The sequence below is a fragment of the Hydractinia symbiolongicarpus genome, chromosome 8 (genome assembly GCF_029227915.1).
Source record: "Hydractinia symbiolongicarpus strain clone_291-10 chromosome 8, HSymV2.1, whole genome shotgun sequence".
In the NCBI taxonomy this organism is placed as follows: Eukaryota; Metazoa; Cnidaria; class Hydrozoa; order Anthoathecata; family Hydractiniidae; genus Hydractinia; species Hydractinia symbiolongicarpus.
In genome coordinates, this window is record NC_079882.1 from 16,853,395 (window position 1) to 16,872,576 (window position 19,182).

Consider the following 19,182-nt stretch of genomic DNA (forward strand, 5'->3'; position numbering starts at 1 on the left):
ACAGTCCTATAAAGGCTGTAATTTGACCTTTTGCAGTCTAGTAAAGGCTTCACACGTAAATCACGTGGTTTCACCTGCCTGCGCAGGTTACCATTGGTCTAGTCCTTTCAGTCTCAATGTGCTACAACGTCCCAAGTCGTTTTCATTAGCGCCGTTGCTTTACAACACTCTTAACTACGTGCACAGTCCTATAAAGGCTGTAATATGGCCTTTTGCAGTCTAATAAAGTCCTCACACGTAAATCACGTGGTTCCATCTGCCTGCGCAGGTTACCATTGGACTATTCCTTCCAGTCTAAATGTGCTACAACGTCTCAAGTCGTTTTCATTATCGCTGTTGCCTTACAATACTCTTAAATATTTGCACAGTCCTATAAAGGCTGTAATATGGCTTTTTGCAGTCTAATAAAGGCCTCACACGTAAATCACGTGGTTTCACCGGTCTGCGCAGGTTACCATTGGCCTAGTCCTTCCAGTCTCAATGCGCTGCAACGTCCCAAGTCGTTTTCATTAGCGAAATTGCCTTAGAACACTCTTAATTACGTCCTAGTCCTATAAAGGCTGTATTATGACCTTTTGCAGTCTAATAATGGCCTCACACGTAAATCACGTGATTTCATTTGCCTGTGCAGGTTTCCATTGGCCTAGTCCTTCCAGTCTCAATGTGCTACAACGTCTCAAGTCGTTTTCATTAGCGCCGTTGCCTTAAGACACTCTTAACTACGTGCACAGTCCTATAAAGGCTGTAATTTGGCCTTTTGCAGTCTAATAAAGGCCTCACACGTAAATCACGTGGTTCCATCTGCCTGTGCAGGTTACCATTGGACTAGTCGTTCCAGTCTCAATGCGCTACAACGTCCCAAGTCGTTTTCATTAGCGCTGTTGCCTTACAACACTCTTAACTACGTGCACAGTCCTATAAAGGCTGTTATTTGGCCTTTTGCAGTCTAATAGAGGCCTCACACGTAAATCACGTAATTCCATCTGCCTGTGCAGGTTACCATTGGACTAGTCGTTCCAGTCTCTATGCGCTACAACCTCCCAAGTCGTTTTCATTAGCGCTGTTGCTTTACAACACTCTTAACTACGTGCACAGTCCTGTAAAGGCTGTAATATGGCCTTTTGCAGTCTAATAAAGGCCTCACACGTAAATCAAATGGTTTCACCGGTCTGCACAGGTTACCATTCGACTATTCCTTCCAGTCTAAATGCGCTACAACGTATCAAGTTGTTTTCATTATCGCTGTTGCCTTACAACACTCTTAAATACGTGCACAGTCCTATAAAGGCTGTAATATGGCCTTTTGCAGTCTAATAAAGGCTTCACACGTAAATCACGTGGTTTCACCGGTCTGCGCAGGTTACCATTGGCGTAGTCCTTTCAGTCTCAATGCGCTACAACGTCCCAAGTCGTTTTCATTAGCGAAGTTGCCTTAGAACACTCTTAACTTCGTCCACAGTCCTATAAAGGCTGTATTGTGGCCTTTTGAAGTCTAATAAAGGCCTCACACGTAAATCACGTGGTTTCATTTGCCTGTGCAGGTTTCCATTGGCCTAGTCCTTCCAGTCTCAATGTGCTACAACGTCTCAAGTCGTTTTCATTATCGCTGTTGCCTTACAACACTCTTAAATATTTGCACAGTCCTATAAAGGCTGTAATATGGCCTTTTGCAGTCTAATAAAGGCCTCACACGTAAATCACGTGGTTTCACCGGTCTGCGCAGGTTACCATTGGCCTAGTCCTTCCAGTCTCAATGCGCTACAACGTCCCAAGTCGTTTTCATTAGCGAAATTGCCTTAGAACACTCTTAACTACGTCCTAGTCCTATAAAGGCTGTATTATGGCCTTTTGCAGTCTAATAAAGGCTTCACACGTAAATCACGTTGTTCCATTTGCCTGTGCAGGTGTCCATTGGCCTAGTCCTTCCAGTCTCAATGTGCTACAACGTCTCAAGTCGTTTTCATTAGCGCCGTTGCCTTAAGACACCCTTAACTACGTGCACAGTCCTATAAAGGCTGTAGTATTGCCCTTTGCAGTCTAATAAAGGCCTCACACGTTAATCACGTGGTTTCACCGGTCTGCGCAGGTCACCATTGGCCTAGTCCTTCCAGTCTCAATGCGCTACAACGTCCCAAGTCGTTTTCATTAGCGCCGTTGCCTTACAACACTCTTAACTACGTGCACAGTCCTATAAAGGCTGTAATTTGGCCTTTTGCAGTCTAGTAAAGGCTTCATACATAGATCACGTGGTTTCACCTGTCTGCGCAGGTCACCATTGACCTAGTCCTTCCAGTCTCAATGTGCTACAACGTCTCAAGTCGTTTTCATTAGCGCCGTTGCCTTAAGACACTCTTAACTACCTGCACAGTCCTATAAAGGCTGTAATATGGCCTTTTGCAGTCTAATAAAGGCTTCACACGTAAATCACGTGGTTTCACATGCCTGCGCAGGTTACCATTGGCCTAGTCCTTCCAGTCTCAATGTGCAACAACGTCTCAAGTCGTGTTCATTGGCGCCGTTGCCTTAAGACACTCTTAACTAAGTGCACAGTCCTATAAAGGCTGTAATATGGCCCTTTGCTGTCTAATAAAGGCCTCACACGTTAATCACGTGGTTTCACCGGTCTGCACAGGTCACCATTGGACTAGTCGTTCCAGTCTCAATGCGCTACAACCTCCCAAGTCGTTTTCATTAGCGAAGTTGCCTTAGAACACTCTTAACTTCGTCCACAGTCCTATAAAGACTGTATTGTGGCCTTTTGCAGTCTAATAAAGGCCTCACACGTAAATCACGTGGTTTCATTTGCCTGTGCAGGTTTCCATTGGCCTAGTCCTTCCAGTCTCAATGTGCTACAACGTCTCAAGTCGTTTTCATTAGCGCCGTTGCCTTAAGACACTCTTAACTACGTGCACAGTCCTATAAAGGCTGTAATTTGGCCTTTTGCAGTCTAGTAAAGGCTTCACACGTAAATCACGTGGTTTCACCTGCCTGCGCAGGTTACCATTGGTCTAGTCCTTTCAGTCTCAATGTGCTACAACGTCCCAAGTCGTTTTCATTAGCGCCGTTGCTTTACAACACTCTTAACTACGTGCACAGTCCTATAAAGGCTGTAATATGGCCTTTTGCAGTCTAATAAAGGCCTCACACGTAAATCAAATGGTTTCACCGGTCTGCACAGGTTACCATTCGACTATTCCTTCCAGTCTAAATGCGCTACAACGTATCAAGTTGTTTTCATTATCGCTGTTGCCTTACAACACTCTTAAATACGTGCACAGTCCTATAAAGGCTGTAATATGGCCTTTTGCAGTCTAATAAAGGCTTCACACGTAAATCACGTGGTTTCATCGGTCTGCGCAGGTTACCATTGGCGTAGTCCTTTCAGTCTCAATGCGCTACAACGTCCCAAGTCGTTTTCATTAGCGAAGTTGCCTTAGAACACTCTTAACTTCGTCCACAGTCCTATAAAGGCTGTATTGTGGCCTTTTGCAGTCTAATAAAGGCCTCACACGTAAATCACGTGGTTTCATTTGCCTGTGCAGGTTTCCATTGGCCTAGTCCTTCCAGTCTCAATGTGCTACAACGTCTCAAGTCGTTTTCATTATCGCTGTTGCCTTACAACACTCTTAAATATTTGCACAGTCCTATAAAGGCTGTAATATGGCCTTTTGCAGTCTAATAAAGGCCTCACACGTAAATCACGTGGTTTCACCGGTCTGCGCAGGTTACCATTGGCCTAGTCCTTCCAGTCTCAATGCGCTACAACGTCCCAAGTCGTTTTCATTAGCGAAATTGCCTTAGAACACTCTTAACTACGTCCTAGTCCTATAAAGGCTGTATTATGGCCTTTTGCAGTCTAATAAAGGCTTCACACGTAAATCACGTTGTTCCATTTGCCTGTGCAGGTGTCCATTGGCCTAGTCCTTCCAGTCTCAATGTGCTACAACGTCTCAAGTCGTTTTCATTAGCGCCGTTGCCTTAAGACACCCTTAACTACGTGCACAGTCCTATAAAGGCTGTAGTATTGCCCTTTGCAGTCTAATAAAGGCCTCACACGTTAATCACGTGGTTTCACCGGTCTGCGCAGGTCACCATTGGCCTAATCCTTCCAGTCTCAATGCGCTACAACGTCCCAAGTCGTTTTCATTAGCGCCGTTGCCTTACAACACTCTTAACTACGTGCACAGTCCTATAAAGGCTGTAATTTGGCCTTTTGCAGTCTAGTAAAGGCTTCATACATAGATCACGTGGTTTCACCTGTCTGCGCAGGTCACCATTGACCTAGTCCTTCCAGTCTCAATGTGCTACAACGTCTCAAGTCGTTTTCATTAGCGCCGTTGCCTTAAGACACTCTTAACTACCTGCACAGTCCTATAAAGGCTGTAATATGGCCTTTTGCAGTCTAATAAAGGCTTCACACGTAAATCACGTGGTTTCACATGCCTGCGCAGGTTACCATTGGCCTAGTCCTTCCAGTCTCAATGTGCAACAACGTCTCAAGTCGTGTTCATTGGCGCCGTTGCCTTAAGACACTCTTAACTAAGTGCACAATCCTATAAAGGCTGTAATATGGCCCTTTGCTGTCTAATAAAGGCCTCACACGTTAATCACGTGGTTTCACCGGTCTGCGCAGGTCACCATTGGACTAGTCGTTCCAGTCTCAATGCGCTACAACCTCCCAAGTCGTTTTCATTAGCGAAGTTGCCTTAGAACACTCTTAACTTCGTCCACAGTCCTATAAAGGCTGTATTGTGGCCTTTTGCAGTCTAATAAAGGCCTCACACGTAAATCACGTGGTTTCATTTGCCTGTGCAGGTTTCCATTGGCCTAGTCCTTCCAGTCTCAATGTGCTACAACGTCTCAAGTCGTTTTCATTAGCGCCGTTGCCTTAAGACACTCTTAACTACGTGCACAGTCCTATAAAGGCTGTAATTTGGCCTTTTGCAGTCTAGTAAAGGCTTCACACGTAAATCACGTGGTTTCACCTGCCTGCGCAGGTTACCATTGGTCTAGTCCTTTCAGTCTCAATGTGCTACAACGTCCCAAGTCGTTTTCATTAGCGCCGTTGCTTTACAACACTCTTAACTACGTGCACAGTCCTATAAAGGCTGTAATATGGCCTTTTGCAGTCTAATAAAGGCCTCACACGTAAATCAAATGGTTTCACCGGTCTGCACAGGTTACCATTCGACTATTCCTTCCAGTCTAAATGCGCTACAACGTATCAAGTTGTTTTCATTATCGCTGTTGCCTTACAACACTCTTAAATACGTGCACAGTCCTATAAAGGCTGTAATATGGCCTTTTGCAGTCTAATAAAGGCTTCACACGTAAATCACGTGGTTTCACCGGTCTGCGCAGGTTACCATTGGCGTAGTCCTTTCAGTCTCAATGCGCTACAACGTCCCAAGTCGTTTTCATTAGCGAAGTTGCCTTAGAACACTCTTAACTTCGTCCACAGTCCTATAAAGGCTGTATTGTGGCCTTTTGCAGTCTAATAAAGGCCTCACACGTAAATCACGTGGTTTCATTTGCCTGTGCAGGTTTCCATTGGCCTAGTCCTTCCAGTCTCAATGTGCTACAACGTCTCAAGTCGTTTTCATTATCGCTGTTGCCTTACAACACTCTTAAATATTTGCACAGTCCTATAAAGGCTGTAATATGGCCTTTTGCAGTCTAATAAAGGCCTCACACGTAAATCACGTGGTTTCACCGGTCTGCGCAGGTTACCATTGGCCTAGTCCTTCCAGTCTCAATGCGCTACAACGTCCCAAGTCGTTTTCATTAGCGAAATTGCCTTAGAACACTCTTAACTACGTCCTAGTCCTATAAAGGCTGTATTATGGCCTTTTGCAGTCTAATAAAGGCTTCACACGTAAATCACGTTGTTCCATTTGCCTGTGCAGGTGTCCATTGGCCTAGTCCTTCCAGTCTCAATGTGCTACAACGTCTCAAGTCGTTTTCATTAGCGCCGTTGCCTTAAGACACCCTTAACTACGTGCACAGTCCTATAAAGGCTGTAGTATTGCCCTTTGCAGTCTAATAAAGGCCTCACACGTTAATCACGTGGTTTCACCGGTCTGCGCAGGTCACCATTGGCCTAGTCCTTCCAGTCTCAATGCGCTACAACGTCCCAAGTCGTTTTCATTAGCGCCGTTGCCTTACAACACTCTTAACTACGTGCACAGTCCTATAAAGGCTGTAATTTGGCCTTTTGCAGTCTAGTAAAGGCTTCATACATAGATCACGTGGTTTCACCTGTCTGCGCAGGTCACCATTGACCTAGTCCTTCCAGTCTCAATGTGCTACAACGTCTCAAGTCGTTTTCATTAGCGCCGTTGCCTTAAGACACTCTTAACTACCTGCACAGTCCTATAAAGGCTGTAATATGGCCTTTTGCAGTCTAATAAAGGCTTCACACGTAAATCACGTGGTTTCACATGCCTGCGCAGGTTACCATTGGCCTAGTCCTTCCAATCTCAATGTGCAACAACGTCTCAAGTCGTTTTCATTAGCGAAATTGCCTTAGAACACTCTTAACTACGTCCTAGTCCTATAAAGGCTGTATTATGGCCTTTTGCAGTCTAATAAAGGCTTCACACGTAAATCACGTTGTTCCATTTGCCTGTGCAGGTGTCCATTGGCCTAGTCCTTCCAGTCTCAATGTGCTACAACGTCTCAAGTCGTTTTCATTAGCGCCGTTGCCTTAAGACACCCTTAACTACGTGCACAGTCCTATAAAGGCTGTAGTATTGCCCTTTGCAGTCTAATAAAGGCCTCACACGTTAATCACGTGGTTTCACCGGTCTGCGCAGGTCACCATTGGCCTAGTCCTTCCAGTCTCAATGCGCTACAACGTCCCAAGTCGTTTTCATTAGCGCCGTTGCCTTACAACACTCTTAACTACGTGCACAGTCCTATAAAGGCTGTAATTTGGCCTTTTGCAGTCTAGTAAAGGCTTCATACATAGATCACGTGGTTTCACCTGTCTGCGCAGGTCACCATTGACCTAGTCCTTCCAGTCTCAATGTGCTACAACGTCTCAAGTCGTTTTCATTAGCGCCGTTGCCTTAAGACACTCTTAACTACCTGCACAGTCCTATAAAGGCTGTAATATGGCCTTTTGCAGTCTAATAAAGGCTTCACACGTAAATCACGTGGTTTCACATGCCTGCGCAGGTTACCATTGGCCTAGTCCTTCCAATCTCAATGTGCAACAACGTCTCAAGTCGTGTTCATTGGCGCCGTTGCCTTAAGACACTCTTAACTAAGTGCACAGTCCTATAAAGGCTGTAATATGGCCCTTTGCTGTCTAATAAAGGCCTCACACGTTAATCACGTGGTTTCACCGGTCTGCGCAGGTCACCATTGGACTAGTCGTTCCAGTCTCAATGCGCTACAACCTCCCAAGTCGTTTTCATTAGCGAAGTTGCCTTAGAACACTCTTAACTTCGTCCACAGTCCTATAAAGGCTGTATTGTGGCCTTTTGCAGTCTAATAAAGGCCTCACACGTAAATCACGTGGTTTCATTTGCCTGTGCAGGTTTCCATTGGCCTAGTCCTTCCAGTCTCAATGTGCTACAACGTCTCAAGTCGTTTTCATTAGCGCCGTTGCCTTAAGACACTCTTAACTACGTGCACAGTCCTATAAAGGTTACCATTGGCCTAGTCCTTCCAGTCTCAATGCGCTACAACGTCCCAAGTCGTTTTCATTATCGCTGTTGCCTTACAACACTCTTAAATACGTGCACAGTCCTATAAAGGCTGTAATATGGCCTTTTGCAGTCTAATAAAGGCCCCACACGTAAATCACGTGGTTTCACCGGTCTGCGCCGGTTACCATTGGCCTAGTCCTTCCAGTCTCAATGCGCTACAACGTCCCAAGTCGTTTTCATTAGCGCCGTTGCCTTACAACACTCTTAACTACGTGCACAGTCCTATAAAGGCTGTAATATGGCCTTTTGCAGTTTAATAAAGGCCTCACACGTAAATCACGTGGTTTCACCTGTCTGCGTAGGTTACCATTGGCCTAGTCCTTACAATTTCAATGCGCTACAACGTCCCAAGTCGTTTTCATTGGCGAAGTTGCCTTAGAACACTCTTAACGTGCACAGGCCTATAAAGGCTGTAATATGGCCTTTTGCAGTCTAATAAAGGCCTCACACGTAAATCACGTGGTCTCACCTGTCTGTGCAGGTTACCATTGGACTAGTCGTTCCAGTCTCAATGCGCTACAACGTCCCAAGTCGTTTTCATTAGCGCCGTTGCATTACAACACTCTTAACTACGTGCACAGTCCTATAAAGGCTGTAATATGGCCTTTTGCAGTCTAATAAAGGCCTTACACGTAAATCACGTGGTTTCACCTGTCTGCGTAGGTTACAATTGGCCTAGTCCTTACAGTCTCAATGCGCTACAACGTCCCAAGTCGTTTTCATTGGCGAAGTTGCCTTAGAACACTCTTAACTACGTGCACAGTCCTATAAAGGCTGTGATATGGCCTTTTGCAGTCTAGTAAAGGCCTCACACGTAAATCACGTGGTTTCACCGGTCTGCGCAGGTCACCATTGGCCTAGTCCTTCCAGTCTCAATGCACTACAACGTCCCAAGTCGTTTTCATTAGCGCCGCTGCCTTACAACACTCTTAACTACGTGAACAGTCCTATAAAGGCTGTAATTTGGCCTTTTGCAGTCTAGTAAAGGCTTCATGCGTAAATCACGTGGTTTCACCTGCCTGCGCAGGTTACCATTGGTCTAGTCCTTTCAGTCTCAATGTGCTACAACGTCCCAAGTCGTTTTCATTGGCGAATTTGCCTTAGAACACTCTTAACTACGTGCACAGTCCTATAAAGGCTGTAATATGGCCTTTTGCAGTCTAATAAAGGCCTCACACGTAAATCACGTGGTTTAACCTGTCTGCACAGGTTACCATTGGTCTAGTCCTTACAGTCTCAATGCGCTACAACGTCCCAAGTGTTTTTATTAGCGCCGTTGCCTTACAACACTCTTAACTGCGTGCACAGTCCTATAAAGGCTGTAATTTGGCCTTTTGCAGTCTAGCAAAGGCTTCATACGTAAATCACGTGGTTTCACCTGCCTGCGCAGGTTACCATTGGTCTAGTCCTTCCAGTCTCCATGTGCTACAACGTCCCAAGTCGTTTTCATTAGCGCCATTGCTTTACAACACTCTTAACTACGTGCACAGTCCTATAAAGGCTGTAATATGGCCTTTTGCAGTCTAATAAAAGCCTCACACGTAAATCACGTGGTTCCATCTGCCTGCGCAGGTTACCATTGGACTATTCCTTCCAGTCTCAATGCACTACAACGTCCCAAGTCGTTTTCATTGGCGAAGTTGCCTTAGAACACTCTTAACTACGTGCACAGTCCTATAAAGGCTGTAATATGGCCTTTTGCAGTCTAATAAAGGCCTCACACGTAAATCACGTTGTTTCACCTGCCTGCGCAGGTTACCATCGGCCTAGTCCTTCCAGTCTCAATGTGCTACAACGTCCCAAGTCGTTTTCATTAGCGCCGTTGCTTTACAACACTCCTAACTACGTGCACAGTCCTATAAAGGCTGTAATATGGCCTTTTGCAGTCTAGTAAAGGCTTCATGCGTAAATCACGTGGTTTCACCTGCCTGCGCAGGTTACCATTGGTCTAGTCCTTTCAGTCTCAATGTGCTACAACGTCCCAAGTCGTTTTCATTGGCGAATTTGCCTTAGAACACTCTTAACTACGTGCACAGTCCTATAAAGGCTGTAATATGGCCTTTTGCAGTCTAATAAAGGCCTCACACGTAAATCACGTGGTTTAACCTGTCTGCACAGGTTACCATTGGTCTAGTCCTTACAGTCTCAATGCGCTACAACGTCCCAAGTGTTTTTATTAGCGCCGTTGCCTTACAACACTCTTAACTGCGTGCACAGTCCTATAAAGGCTGTAATTTGGCCTTTTGCAGTCTAGCAAAGGATTCATACGTAAATCACGTGGTTTCACCTGCCTGCGCAGGTTACCATTGGTCTAGTCCTTCCAGTCTCCATGTGCTACAACGTCCCAAGTCGTTTTCATTGGCGAAGTTGCCTTAGAACACTCTTAACTACGTGCACAGTCCTATAAAGGCTGTAATATGGCCTTTTGCAGTCTAATAAAGGCCTCACACGTAAATCACGTTGTTTCACCTGCCTGCGCAGGTTACCATCGGCCTAGTCCTTCCAGTCTCAATGTGCTACAACGTCCCAAGTCGTTTTCATTAGCGCCGTTGCTTTACAACACTCTTAACTACGTGCACAGTCCTATAAAGGCTGTAATATGGCCTTTTGCAGTCTAGTAAAGGCTTCATGCGTAAATCACGTGGTTTCACCTCCCTGCGCAGGTTACCATTGGTCTAGTCCTTTCAGTCTCAATGTGCTACAACGTCCCAAGTCGTTTTCATTGGCGAATTTGCCTTAGAACACTCTTAACTACGTGCACAGTCCTATAAAGGCTGTAATATGGCCTTTTGCAGTCTAATAAAGGCCTCACACGTAAATCACGTGGTTTAACCTGTCTGCACAGGTTACCATTGGTCTAGTCCTTACAGTCTCAATGCGCTACAACGTCCCAAGTGTTTTTATTAGCGCCGTTGCCTTACAACACTCTTAACTGCGTGCACAGTCCTATAAAGGCTGTAATTTGGCCTTTTGCAGTCTAGCAAAGGCTTCATACGTAAATCACGTGGTTTCACCTGCCTGCGCAGGTTACCATTGGTCTAGTCCTTCCAGTCTCCATGTGCTACAACGTCCCAAGTCGTTTTCATTAGCGCCATTGCTTTACAACACTCTTAACTACGTGCAGAGTCCTATAAAGGCTGTAATATGGCCTTTTGCAGTCTAATAAAAGCCTCACACGTAAATCACGTGGTTCCATCTGCCTGCGCAGGTTACCATTGGACTATTCCTTCCAGTCTCAATGCACTACAACGTCCCAAGTTGTTTTCATTGGCGAAGTTGCCTTAGAACACTCTTAACTACGTGCACAGTCCTATAAAGGCTGTAATATGGCCTTTTGCAGTCTAATAAAGGCCTCACACGTAAATCACGTTGTTTCACCTGCCTGCGCAGGTTACCATCGGCCTAGTCCTTCCAGTCTCAATGTGCTACAACGTCCCAAGTCGTTTTCATTAGCGCCGTTGCTTTACAACACTCTTAACTACGTTCACAGTCCTATAAAGGCTGTAATATGGCCTTTTGCGGTCTAATAAAGGCCTCACACGTAAATCACTTGGTTCCATCTGCCTGCGCAGGTTACCACTGGACTATTCCTTCCAGTCTCAATGCACTACAACGTTTCAAGTGGTTTTCCTTAGCGCCGTGGCCTTAGAACACTCTTAACTACCTGCACAGTCCTGTAAAGGCTGTAATATGGCCTTTTGCAGTCTATTAAAGGCCTCACACGTAAATCACGTGGTTTCACCTGTCTGCGCAGGTTACCATTGGCCTAGTCCTTACATTCTCAATGCGCTACAACGTCCCAAGTCGTTTTCATTGGCGCCGTTGCTTTACAACACTCTTAACTACGTGCACAGTCCTATAAAGGCTGTAATATGGCCTTTTGCAGTCTAATAAAAGCCTCACACGTAAATCACGTGGTTCCATCTGCCTGCGCAGGTTACCATTGGACTATTCCTTCCAGTCTCAATGCACTACAACGTCCCAAGTCGTTTTCATTGGCGAAGTTGCCTTAGAACACTCTTAACGTGCACAGGCCTATAAAGGCTGTAATATGGCCTTTTGCAGTGTAATAAAGGCCTCACACGTAAATCACGTGGTTTCACCTGTCTGCGTAGGTTACAATTGGCCTAGTCCTTACAGTCTCAATGCGCTACAACGTCCCAAGTCGTTTTCATTGGCGAAGTTGCCTTAGAACACTCTTAACTACGTGCACAGTCCTATAAAGGCTGTGATATGGCCTTTTGCAGTCTAGTAAAGGCCTCCCACGTAAATCACGTGGTTTCACCGGTCTGCGCAGGTCACCATTGGCCTAGTCCTTCCAGTCTCAATGCACTACAACGTCCCAAGTCGTTTTCATTAGTGCCGCTGCCTTACAACACTCTTAACTACGTGAACAGTCCTATAAAGGCTGTAATTTGGCCTTTTGCAGTCTAGTAAAGGCTTCATGCGTAAATCACGTGGTTTCACCTGCCTGCGCAGGTTACCATTGGTCTAGTCCTTCCAGTCTCCATGTGCTACAACGTCCCAAGTCGTTTTCATTAGCGCCATTGCTTTACAACACTCTTAACTACGTGCACAGTCCTATAAAGGCTGTAATATGGCCTTTTGCAGTCTAATAAAAGCCTCACACGTAAATCACGTGGTTTCACCTGTCTGCGTAGGTTACAATTGGCCTAGTCCTTACAGTCTCAATGCGCTACAACGTCCCAAGTCGTTTTCATTGGCGAAGTTGCCTTAGAACACTCTTAACTACGTGCACAGTCCTATAAAGGCTGTGATATGGCGTTTTGCAGTCTAGTAAAGGCCTCACACGTAAATCACGTGGTTTCAACGGTCTGCGCAGGTCACCATTGGCCTAGTCCTTCCAGTCTCAATGCACTACAACGTCCCAAGTCGTTTTCATTAGCGCCGCTGCCTTACAACACTCTTAACTACGTGAACAGTCCTATAAAGGCTGTAATTTGGCCTTTTGCAGTCTAGTAAAGGCTTCATGCGTAAATCACGTGGTTTCACCTGCCTGCGCAGGTTACCATTGGTCTAGTCCTTTCAGTCTCAATGTGCTACAACGTCCCAAGTCGTTTTCATTGGCGAATTTGCCTTAGAACACTCTTAACTACGTGCACAGTCCTATAAAGGCTGTAATATGGCCTTTTGCAGTCTAATAAAGGCCTCACACGTAAATCACGTGGTTTAACCTGTCTGCACAGGTTACCATTGGTCTAGTCCTTACAGTCTCAATGCGCTACAACGTCCCAAGTGTTTTTATTAGCGCCGTTGCCTTACAACACTCTTAACTGCGTGCACAGTCCTATAAAGGCTGTAATTTGGCTTTTTGCAGTCTAGCAAAGGCTTCATACGTAAATCACGTGGTTTCACCTGCCTGCGCAGGTTACCATTGGTCTAGTCCTTCCAGTCGCCATGTGCTACAACGTCCCAAGTCGTTTTCATTAGCGCCATTGCTTTACAACACTCTTAACTACGTGCACAGTCCTATAAAGGCTGTAATATGGCCTTTTGCAGTCTAATAAAAGCCTCACACGTAAATCACGTGGTTCCATCTGCCTGCGCAGGTTACCATTGGACTATTCCTTCCAGTCTCAATGCACTACAACGTCCCAAGTCGTTTTCATTGGCGAAGTTGCCTTAGAACACTCTTAACTACGTGCACAGTCCTATAAAGGCTGTAATATGGCCTTTTGCAGTCTAATAAAGGCCTCACACGTAAATCACGTTGTTTCACCTGCCTGCGCAGGTTACCATCGGCCTAGTCCTTCCAGTCTCAATGTGCTACAACGTCCCAAGTCGTTTTCATTAGCGCCGTTGCTTTACAACACTCTTAACTACGTGCACAGTCCTATAAAGGCTGTAATATGGCCTTTTGCAGTCTAATAAAGGCCTCACGCGTAAATCACGTGATTTCACCGGTCTGCGCAGGTTACCATTGGCCTAGTCCTTCCAGTCTCAATGCGCTACAACGTCCCAAGTCGTTTTCATTATCGCTGTTGCCTTACAACACTCTTAACTACGTGCACAGTCCTATAAAGGCTGTAATATGGCCTTTTGCGGTCTAATAAAGGCCTCACACGTAAATCACTTGGTTCCATCTGCCTGCGCAGGTTACCACTGGACTATTCCTTCCAGTCTCAATGCACTACAACGTTTCAAGTGGTTTTCCTTAGCGCCGTGGCCTTAGAACACTCTTAACTACCTGTACAGTCCTGTAAAGGCTGTAATATGGCCTTTTGCAGTCTATTAAAGGCCTCACACGTTAATCACGTGGTTTCACCTGTCTGCGCAGGTTACCATTGGCCTAGTCCTTACATTCTCAATGCGCTACAACGTCCCAAGTCGTTTTCATTGGCGCCGTTGCTTTACAACACTCTTAACTACGTGCACAGTCCTATAAAGGCTGTAATTTGGCCTTTTGCAGTCTAGCAAAGGCTTCATACGTAAATCACGTGGTTTCACCTGCCTGCGCAGGTTACCATTGGTCTAGTCCTTCCAGTCTCCATGTGCTACAACGTCCCAAGTCGTTTTCATTAGCGCCATTGCTTTACAACACTCTTAACTACGTGCACAGTCCTATAAAGGCTGTAATATGGCCTTTTGCAGTCTAATAAAAGCCTCACACGTAAATCACGTGGTTCCATCTGCCTGCGCAGGTTACCATTGGCCTAGTCCTTCCAGTCTCAATGCACTACAACGTCCCAAGTCGTTTTCATTATCGCTGTTGCCTTACAACACTCTTAAATACGTGCACAGTCCTATAAAGGCTGTAATATGGCCTTTTGCAGTCTAATAAAGGCCTCACACGTAAATCACGTTGTTTCACCTGCCTGCGCAGGTTACCATCGGCCTAGTCCTTCCAGTCTCAATGTGCTACGACGTCCCAAGTCGTTTTCATTAGCGCCGTTGCTTTACAACACTCTTAACTACGTGCACAGTCCTATAAAGGCTGTAATATTGGCTTTTGCAGTCTAATAAAGGCCTCACACGTAAATCACGTGATTTCACCGGTCTGCGCAGGTTATCATTGGCCTAGTCCTTCCAGTCTCAATGCGCTACAACGTCCCAAGTCGTTTTCATTATCGCTGTTGCCTTACAACACTCTTAAATACGTGCACAGTCCTATAAAGGCTGTAATATGGCCTTTTGCAGTCTAATAAAGGCCTCACACGTAAATCGCGTGGTTCCATTTGTCTGTGCAGGTTACCATTGGACTATTACTTCCAGTCTCAATGCGCTACAGCGTCCCAAGTCATTTTCATTAGCGCCGTTGCCATACAACACTCTTAACTACGTGCACAGTCCTATAAAGGCTGTAATATGGCCTTTTGCAGTCTAATAAAGGCCCCACACGTAAATCACGTGGTTTCACCGGTCTGCGCCGGTTACCATTGGCCTAGTCCTTCCAGTCTCAATGTGCTACAACGTCCCAAGTCGTTTTCATTAGCGCCGTTGCCTTACAACACTCTTAACTACGTGCACAGTCCTATAAAGGCTGTAATATGGCCTTTTGCAGTCTAATAAAGGCTTCACACGTAAATCACGTGGTTTCACCTGTCTGCGTAGGTTACCATTGGCCTAGTCCTTACAATTTCAATGCGCTACAACGTCCCAAGTCGTTTTCATTGGCGAAGTTGCCTTAGAACACTCTTAACGTGCACAGGCCTATAAAGGCTGTAATATGGCCTTTTGCAGTCTAATAAAGGCCTCACACGTAAATCACGTGGTCTCACCTGTCTGTGCAGGTTACCATTGGACTAGTCGTTCCAGTCTCAATGCGCTACAACGTCCCAAGTCGTTTTCATTAGCGCCGTTGCATTACAACACTCTTAACTACGTGCACAGTCCTATAAAGGCTGTAATATAGCCTTTTGCAGTCTAATAAAGGCCTCACACGTAAATCACGTGGTTTCACCTGTCTGCGTAGGTTACAATTGGCCTAGTCCTTACAGTCTCAATGCGCTACAACGTCCCAAGTCGTTTTCATTGGCGAAGTTGCCTTAGAACACTCTTAACTACGTGCACAGTCCTATAAAGGCTGTGATATGGCCTTTTGCAGTCTAGTAAAGGCCTCACACGTAAATCACGTGGTTTCACCGGTCTGCGCAGGTCACCATTGGCCTAGTCCTTCCAGTCTCAATGCACTACAACGTCCCAAGTCGTTTTCATTAGCGCCGCTGCCTTACAACACTCTTAACTACGTGAACAGTCCTATAAAGGCTGTAATTTGGCCTTTTGCTGTCTAGTAAAGGCTTCATGCGTAAATCACGTGGTTTCACCTGCCTGCGCAGGTTACCATTGGTCTAGTCCTTTCAGTCTCAATGTGCTACAACGTCCCAAGTCGTTTTCATTGGCGAATTTGCCTTAGAACACTCTTAACTACGTGCACAGTCCTATAAAGGCTGTAATATGGCCTTTTGCAGTCTAATAAAGGCCTCACACGTAAATCACGTGGTTTAACCTGTCTGCACAGGTTACCATTGGTCTAGTCCTTACACTCTCAATGCGCTACAACGTCCCAAGTGTTTTTATTAGCGCCGTTGCCTTACAACACTCTTAACTGCGTGCACAGTCCTATAAAGGCTGTAATTTGGCCTTTTGCAGTCTAGCAAAGGCTTCATACGTAAATCACGTGGTTTCACCTGCCTGCGCAGGTTACCATTGGTCTAGTCCTTCCAGTCTTCATGTGCTACAACGTCCCAAGTCGTTTTCATTAGCGCCATTGCTTTACAACACTCTTAACTACGTGCACAGTCCTATAAAGGCTGTAATATGGCCTTTTGCAGTCTAATAAAAGCCTCACACGTAAATCACGTGGTTCCATCTGCCTGCGCAGGTTACCATTGGACTATTCCTTCCAGTCTCAATGCACTACAACGTCCCAAGTCGTTTTCATTGGCGAAGTTGCCTTAGAACACTGTTAACTACGTGCACAGTCCTATAAAGGCTGTAATATGGCCTTTTGCAGTCTAATAAAGGCCTCACACGTAAATCACGTTGTTTCACCTGCCTGCGCAGGTTACCATCGGCCTAGTCCTTCCAGTCTCAATGTGCTACAACGTCCCAAGTCGTTTTCATTAGCGCCGTTGCTTTACAACACTCTTAACTACGTGCACAGTCCTATAAAGGCTGTAATGTGGCCTTTTGCAGTCTAATAAAGGCCTCACACGTAAATCACGTGATTTCACCGGTCTGCGCAGGTTACCATTGGCCTAGTCCTTCCAGTCTCAATGCGCTACAACGTCCCAAGTCGTTTTCATTATCGCTGTTGCCTTACAACACTCTTAAATGCGTGCACAGTCCTATAAAGGCTGTAATATGGCCTTTTGCAGTCTAATAAAGGCCTCACACGTAAATCACGTTGTTTCACCTGCCTGCGCAGGTTACCATCGGCCTAGTCCTTCCAGTCTCAATGTGCTACAACGTCCCAAGTCGTTTTCATTAGCGCCGTTGCTTTACAACACTCTTAACTACGTGCACAGTCCTATAAAGGCTGTAATATTGGCTTTTGCAGTCTAATAAAGGCCTCACACGTAAATCACGTGATTTCACCGGTCTGCGCAGGTTATCATTGGCCTAGTCCTTCCAGTCTCAATGCGCTACAACGTCCCAAGTCGTTTTCATTATCGCTGTTGCCTTACAACACTCTTAAATACGTGCACAGTCCTATAAAGGCTGTAATATGGCCTTTTGCAGTCTAATAAAGGCCTCACACGTAAATCGCGTGGTTCCATTTGTCTGTGCTGGTTACCATTGGACTATTACTTCCAGTCTCAATGCGCTACAGCGTCCCAAGTCATTTTCATTAGCGCTGTTGCCATACAACACTTTTAACTACGTGCACAGTCCTATAAAGGCTGTAATATGGCCTTTTGCAGTCTAATAAAGGCTTCACACGTAAATCACGTTGTTTCACCTGCCTGCGCAGGTTACCATTGGCCTAGTCCTTCCAGTCTCAATGTGCTACAACGTCCCAAGTCGTTTTCATTAGCGCCGTTGCTTTACAACACTCTTAACTACGTTCACAGTCCTATAAAGGCTGTAATATGGCCTTTTGCGGTCTAATAAAGCCCTCACACGTAAATCACTTGGTTCCATCTGCCTGCGCAGGTTACCACTGGACTATTCCTTCCAGTCTCAATGCACTACAACGTTTTAAGTGGTTTTCCTTAGCGCCGTGGCCTTAGAACACTCTTAACTACCTGCACAGTCCTATAAAGGCTGTAATTTGGCCTTTTGCAGTCTAGCAAAGGCTTCATACGTAAATCACGTGGTTTCACCTGCCTGCGCAGGTTACCATTGGTCTAGTCCTTCCAGTCTCCATGTGCTACAACGTCCCAAGTCGTTTTCATTAGCGCCATTGCTTTACAACACTCTTAACTACGTGCACAGTCCTATAAAGGCTGTAATATGGCCTTTTGCAGTCTAATAAAAGCCTCACACGTAAATCACGTGGTTCCATCTGCCTGCGCAGGTTACCATTGGACTATTCCTTCCAGTCTCAATGCACTACAACGTCCCAAGTCGTTTTCATTATCGCTGTTGCCTTACAACACTCTTAAATACGTGCACAGTCCTATAAAGGCTGTAATATGGCCTTTTGCAGTCTAATAAAGGCCTCACACGTAAATCGCGCGGTTCCATTTGTCTGTGCAGGTTACCATTGGACTATTACTTCCAGTCTCAATGCGCTACAGCGTCCCAAGTCATTTTCATTAGCGCTGTTGCCATACAACACTTTTAACTACGTGCACAGTCCTATAAAGGCTGTAATATGGCCTTTTGCAGTCTAATAAAGGCTTCACACGTAAATCACGTTGTTTCACCTGCCTGCGCAGGTTACCATTGGCCTAGTCCTTCCAGTCTCAAAGTGCTACAACGTCCCAAGTCGTTTTCATTAGCGCCGTTGCTTTACAACACTCTTAACTACGTTCACAGTCCTATAAAGGCTGTAATATGGCCTTTTGCGGTCTAATAAAGCCCTCACACGAAAATCACTTGGTTCCATCTGCCTGCGCAGGTTACCACTGGACTATTCCTTCCAGTCTCAATGCACTACAACGTTTCAAGTGGTTTTCCTTAGCGCCGTGGCCTTAGAACACTCTTAACTACCTGCACAGTCCTGTAAAGGCTGTAATATGGCCTTTTGCAGTCTATTAAAGGCCTCACACGTAAATCACGTGGTTTCACCTGTCTGCGCAGGTTACCATTGGCCTAGTCCTTACATTCTCAATGCGCTACAACGTCCCAAGTCGTTTTCATTGGCGCCGTTGCTTTACAACACTCTTAACTACGTGCACAGTCCTATAAAGGCTGTTATTTGGCCTTTTGCAGTCTAGCAAAGGCTTCATACGTAAATCACGTGGTTTCACCTGCCTGCGCAGGTTACCATTGGTCTAATCCTTCCAGTCTCCATGTGCTACAACGTCCCAAGTCGTTTTCATTAGCGCCATTGCTTTAC

General features: G+C 45.6%; 1 long non-coding RNA gene across 1 annotated transcript in view; it reads right to left on the reverse strand.

Moving 5' to 3' along the window:
• Positions 1-19,031, reverse strand: part of LOC130655232 (uncharacterized) — a 44,461-nt gene extending 25,430 nt beyond the window's left edge. Inside the window, exon 1 of the long non-coding RNA XR_008984602.1 lies at positions 17,924-19,031. This is a non-coding gene — a long non-coding RNA (uncharacterized LOC130655232). The remainder of the gene's footprint in view (positions 1-17,923) is intronic.
• Between the last annotated feature and the right edge of the window lie 151 nt (positions 19,032-19,182).